At 40.6% G+C, this 6,000-nt stretch overlaps 1 pseudogene; it reads left to right on the top strand.

The window, feature by feature from the left end:
• Nucleotides 1-2,941, top strand: LOC124864153 (annotated as a pseudogene).
• The last annotated feature ends 3,059 nt before the right edge of the window (nt 2,942-6,000 follow it).

The following is a 6,000-nucleotide window of genomic DNA, read 5'->3' as shown; positions in this document are numbered from 1 at the left end:
ATGTATAGAGCCCACCACGGTGGAGGGTGCCTCCTGTCTGGCATAATTTGCATCAACATCCTAATTTTGGGCAGTGCCATGGTCAGCACCAGTTCTTTCAGTAGTGTGGCGATTGCAGTTATCCACCGACAAATCTTAATCTTCCTTCTTCTCCTCACTATGATGTGGATGGTGTTTTTACATGGGCTTCACCTCTCGAAAATACCATTATTCAAAGATAGCATTTCAAACTCAGTTTGGCTAAAAGGTGAGAACTCTTTACAGTCATTAGTGTAACTGTTATAGCTTACCTATTTAGAGTTTTTTTTTTCTTTCTTTATTCTAGTTGGACTTGTGCTGTTTGGTCTTCTCATGGACATCTTCAAGATTGCCTATAATGTTGGCTACCTTAACTGCGACTCAGCCGTTAAAGTAGCCCTCCTTGCTGTGCAAGCTGTGTTTTTGATTGTCCAGGTTCCAGAATTTCTAGGAACATTATTTTGTTCTAATGTGTGAGGTCAGTCTTAAGTAATGCTGCACAGCAGTGTCCGCTATGTTTGCAAAACTTTAAGTTCCGTGTTTTAGACCTATTTTCTGTGGACTCCTGCAAAGGACTGTGTACAGCAACACATTTTACAAGGCAAGTGCTTTGCTATTGCTTACAAAGTGGAAATCTTAATTTATCACTAGCAATCATGTGTTTACATGTTTAGGTGCAGCCTTACTCTTACGCTTTGAACTAATCTGCTGGTGTGGATGGCAGCAGTGACGGAGGAATCCATTCACCAAACTGCCTGTCTAAATTGGAATATCAGTGTCTCACACAAGTTAAATGGAGGTATCAATTACAATTAATATATTTTTTTGTTTGTTTCAGTCAAATATTAAAAGGCCTTTCTATTTTAGCTGGCTATGGTGAACAAAAGTGTAAATGCTACCACTTGGCGTGTAGGATCTTCAAAGAAGCCTTTTATTTATGGCCTACGTCATGTGGGCTGACTTGTGAACAATCAAAGCAACTCCAAAATTAAAATTCCACCTTAAGGATCATTGTTTGGGACTAAGGATGGGGCTTTTCCTGGTGATCGGAGGACACGTAACGTTTATACTGTATTTTACGAGATGTACATTTAACAGGATAGAGAAGACAGGAGAAATCTGGCCTTGCTCATTCACTTTGTTATGAATGTGGTGGTTGTGAGCCTGCTGTCAATTTCCACTGCGATCGACTGCATTCCCTACAGACTGGAACACAGAAAACCCGTTTCTGAGAAAAACTCTTCTCGCAGCCTGGATGTGAGATTGCTGGTGGCATCCTTATTTAGGGCAGTTGATCATCAGTTATTTCACTATCATGGCAATGGTTGCGACAGAAGCCACCTGGTGGTTCTTTACCTGAGATGGGCTGTTCTGCTGGTGCTCCGACTTGGCCTGCAGAATTATTTTATCGTCGCGGGCCTCAATCGGGAGCCCTTCCACCTCATTCAGATGGCAGCTATGGACACAAATGCCTGTACTGTCCAAGATCATACAGAAATACAGATTGTTGTGGACAGAAATGAATCCAAAAGTGTTAGAACTTTAGGTTCTGATGAGACCAAGTGGAGGAGAAGAGCTTTAAAGGAGGTCTGTGCCTTTCTGCTGTTGAGTCGTCAAGTTTATTTATTTGAGTAATATCATTGTAAGGTATATTTCTGCCTTTTCCCTTGTTTTTTGCAGTACATTTGTGTGTTATCTTTTTGTCTGCTTTCACAGCTCTGGATCATGCCAGCTTTCAGGGCTCGTCCTCCGTTTGATTACTCTAATGCTGAACTTCTACAGTCACACTGTGTGGACTCATAGTGACTATTGGATTTCTGTTTGGAAACTTCTACAGGATGCACTCTGTTGCCAGCCTCCTTGAAGTTTACTTGACATCCTAAATTTCCTATGTTTTTTTTTAGCTGTGGGGGGAAAAAAGCTTTTATATTAATTATTTTGGACTATTTTACAATATAGTAAGTTCTATACAATCAAATAAGTGACATGTTTGAATTTTTTCTCATTAACTGTCATTGGTGGTGTTTTTCTTTGTTTTTTGGCTGAAATGTTGTACTGTGTGTGTGTGTATACAAAGATTAATTGTGAGCATTTTGCTTATAACTAAAGTAGTTGTCAGTTGAAAGAAGTAAATGTAAACCTATCGAAGAAACAAATCCACTTAAAATGTGCTCAAAGCTTTCAATATATTTCATTTGTCATAGTTATGGGTTTAAAAACCTTTATAGATAGATCCATAATGATTTTAAATGAGTAGGCCCTACCTGTAAAACCCTATATACTTATCAAAGCAATTATTCAAATTTTTTTTTCCAGTTTACAATAAATAAAAATCAAGCAGGCTTTGTGCTTTTAGGTAATATATGAACAAAAGGTCATGAGTTTCAAAGCATTCAGAGCTGCAGTTTTTGCTAATAATACAGCTGCAACCCCTTAAATCTGTCGGCATTGCACTTTGCAACAAGGGTGGAGCCTTGGGGGCTGCCTCCATCTATTCTGGAGGTGGGGGGACACCTCCAGAATAGATGGAGGCAACAGCAGTCCTCTCATCCACTAACACAATTATAATAGAAGTGTTTTTTTTTCCTCACCCCAGACTGAGTTAAGTTTTAAAGGCAACATTTATTCACTTAGAAAAGTTTCCTATCTTATTTTAAAATAACAATAAAAATGGCTGGTTTCCTGTGAAAGAGAAAAAAATGGGACACCGCAAATAACTTCAATTGTGAAGGGGCAATGTATTATGTGTGTATGCTTGTCAGCTCATAAACAGCCTCTGAAATAGCATAAGTGGAAGGGACCTCTTTTCTCTGTCTTCTTTTAAAAGATAAATGATGTGCCCAAGTGCTGTGCTCCATTATTACTTTTTTTTTAATTTAAGGTATTTTCCATAAAAGCCATAAACAGTTTCATGGTGTCAATGCTGTTTAGAAGGAAAAAATGCCGTTTTATTATTATAAGATGAATGAAGGTAAATTATAAACATTGATGATAAATAAACATGAAAGATGACTTTTGACTAGTTTTTTGTATTTTTGTTTCCAATTATGGGGGAGAGGACAGAATTAGTCATGTGGGTCCGACAGAGAGAGCGACCACCACTGCTTAAACCACAAAAAGAAGGGTATGGCATGTGGCGTAGCGGTAGAGTGCGCTACCCATATACAGAGGCTTCAGTCCTTGACGCAGCTGTACCTGGTTTGAGTCCCAATCCTGGGGACATGTGCTGCATGTCTTCCCACTCTCTTTATCCTACTTTTAAAAAATAATAAAAATAAAGGCCACTAGTGCTGCAAAAAGAAACCTAAAATCAGTTTTTCGTCACCCCCTCAGTGAGCAGCGGTCTCAGTCTGGCCACCCCAATGAAACTTTTCTGGCTCTGTCACTGCTATGCAATAAGAATTTTGACAATGCCAGGGAAACTGAAAACATTTATATTTTAAAAAAAGCTTTGTGAAAAAAAAAAAATCTCTGTCTGAACCTTTCTAAATTCACTCAGGTGTGTCTACACTCGTGCCTTGCTAGATTGAAATGTCAGAAAAAATCTAATTTATTTCAGCAATTCAATTCAAAATGTGAAACTTGTCGAATCATTGTGCATACTTTACATTTCAAACAGTTAAATCTGTTCACTCTGATTTGCAACTGCTGAAAATCCAAAATTCAGTTTCTTTGGAAGTCAGAATATTACATAAAACTAATAAAGATAACATGTTATGGGTTACACAATTAGAGAAAACTGCAGGCCAACAGGGAAAGTCATGGCAGGTCATTGCAAAACAAGCTGGCTAGTTGGAGTACTGTCTCCACACATATTAATGGAAGACAAAAGTGTGGTAGAAAAAGATTCATAAATAACAAGGACACCCACAGCCCTGAAGATTGTAAAGGAAAGTCCATATAATTTTAGAATTTTAGATACTAGCTGTAAGCTATAATCATCAAAAATGAACAAGTCAATTCTTAAAATCCATCACATTGTGTTTAATGAATGAGTTTTTTATTATTTTTTAATTACTGATATACAGGGGTTGGAGAATGAAACTGAAACACCTGGTTTTAGACCACAATAATTTATTAGTATGGTGTAGGGCCTCCTTTTGCGGCCAATACAGCATCAATTCGTCTTGGGAATGACATATACAAGTCCTGCACAGTGGTCAGAGGGATTTTAAGCCATTCTTCTTGCAGGATGGTGATACTAGTGGAGGAAAACGTTTCCTGACTCGCTCCTCCAAAACACCCCAAAGTGGCTCAATAATATTTAGATCTGGTGACTGTGCAGGCCATGGGAGATGTTCAACTTCACTTTCATGTTCATCAAACCAATCTTTCACCAGTCTTGCTGTGTGTATTGGTGCATTGTCATCCTGATACACGGCACCGCCTTTAGAATACAATGTTTGAACCATTGGATGCACATGGTCCTCAAGAATGGTTCGGTAGTCCTTGGCAGTGACGCCCCCATCTAGCACCAGTATTGGGCCAAGGGAATGCCATGATATGGCAGCCCAAACCATCACTGATCCACCCCCATGCTTCACTCTGGGCATGCAACAGTCTGGGTGGTACGCTTCTTTTGGGATTCTCCACACCGTAACTCTCCTGGATGTGGGGAAAACAGTAAAGGTGGACTCATCAGAGAACAATACATGTTTTACATTGTCCACAGCCCAAGATTTGCACTCCTTGCACCATTGAAACCGACGTTTGTCATTGACATGAGTGACCAAAGGTTTGGCTATAGCAGCCCGGCCGTGTATATGACCCTGTGGAGCTCCTGACGGACAGTTCTGGTGGAAACAGGAGAGTTGAGGTGCACATTTAATTCTGCCGTGATTTGGGCAGCCGTGGTTTTATGTTTTTTGGATACAATCCGGGTTAGCACCCGAACATCCCTTTCAGACAGCTTCCTCTTGCGTCCACAGTTAATCCTGTTGGATGTGGCTCGTCCTTCTTGGTGGTATGCTGACATTACCCTGGATACCGTGGCTCTTGATACATCACAAAGACTTGCTGTCTTGGTCACAAATGCGCCAGCAAGACGTGCACCAACAATATGTCCTCTTTTGAACTCTGGTATGTCACCCATAATGTTGTGTGCATTTCAACATTTGGAGCAAAACTGTGCTCTTACCCTGCTAATTGAACCTTCACACTCTGCTCTTACTGGTGCAATGTGCAATCAATGAAGACTGGCTACCAGGCTGGTCCAATTTAGCCATGAAACCACCCTCACGTTGTTGTTGTATTGCCTTGTGTAGTCAAAATAATCAGCTGTTCAAACAGTGTGGTCAAATTTAAGCAAAAACGTTTGTGCAACCATTTTCATTATGTTAGAGAACACAAACCCACAGGCTGCAAATACAAGCAATACTGCATTCCTTCACACCGAACGCGGATTATGCGGTAGGAGCGGCCGATTTACATGTTATCCCGTAGAGGCGCGTTCAGGAGCGGAGCGGCACGAAAGAGACGAAGGACGCGGTGCGGAAGGCTCGCCGAGTGAAGCTTGAGCGAAGCGAGAGCGGTGGACGAGTTGAAAAATCTGAACTTTTTTCTAAATTTGCGTCGCGTCAACCAATCAGGGACTGGATGTGCTGCGACGTAGGGTGATGGACCGCAGCTGAGAAGAAGTTGTTTTCAGTGATGATGGAGGACCAGATCATAGTGGCGGTGTGCGGCAAGACAGAGTTGTATGACTCAACTAATTACTTTTACCGAGACAAGTACAGAAAGGACCTGGCCTGGAGAAGAGTCATTGAGGAGACTGGAGTAGCAGGTAAAACTTTAAAATAGCGCCATTGTACTACTGTCTTTTGGCTAATTTATATCAGCACGTCACTTGCTATATATATCTTATATTTAGAAGATGTGGACATTAAAAATCGGCTGTTTTTTTATTGAGCTGAGATTTATTTACTCACCGAAGACAGATGGACAGGCGTTCAGCAGCAGGGATACAGCGCTGGTAGTTGGTGT

This window comes from Girardinichthys multiradiatus, chromosome Y (assembly GCF_021462225.1).
Source record: "Girardinichthys multiradiatus isolate DD_20200921_A chromosome Y, DD_fGirMul_XY1, whole genome shotgun sequence".
NCBI classification, from domain to species: Eukaryota; Metazoa; Chordata; class Actinopteri; order Cyprinodontiformes; family Goodeidae; genus Girardinichthys; species Girardinichthys multiradiatus.
Note: the sequence above shows the minus strand (reverse complement) of the source record. Positions and strands in the feature narration are given on the sequence as shown.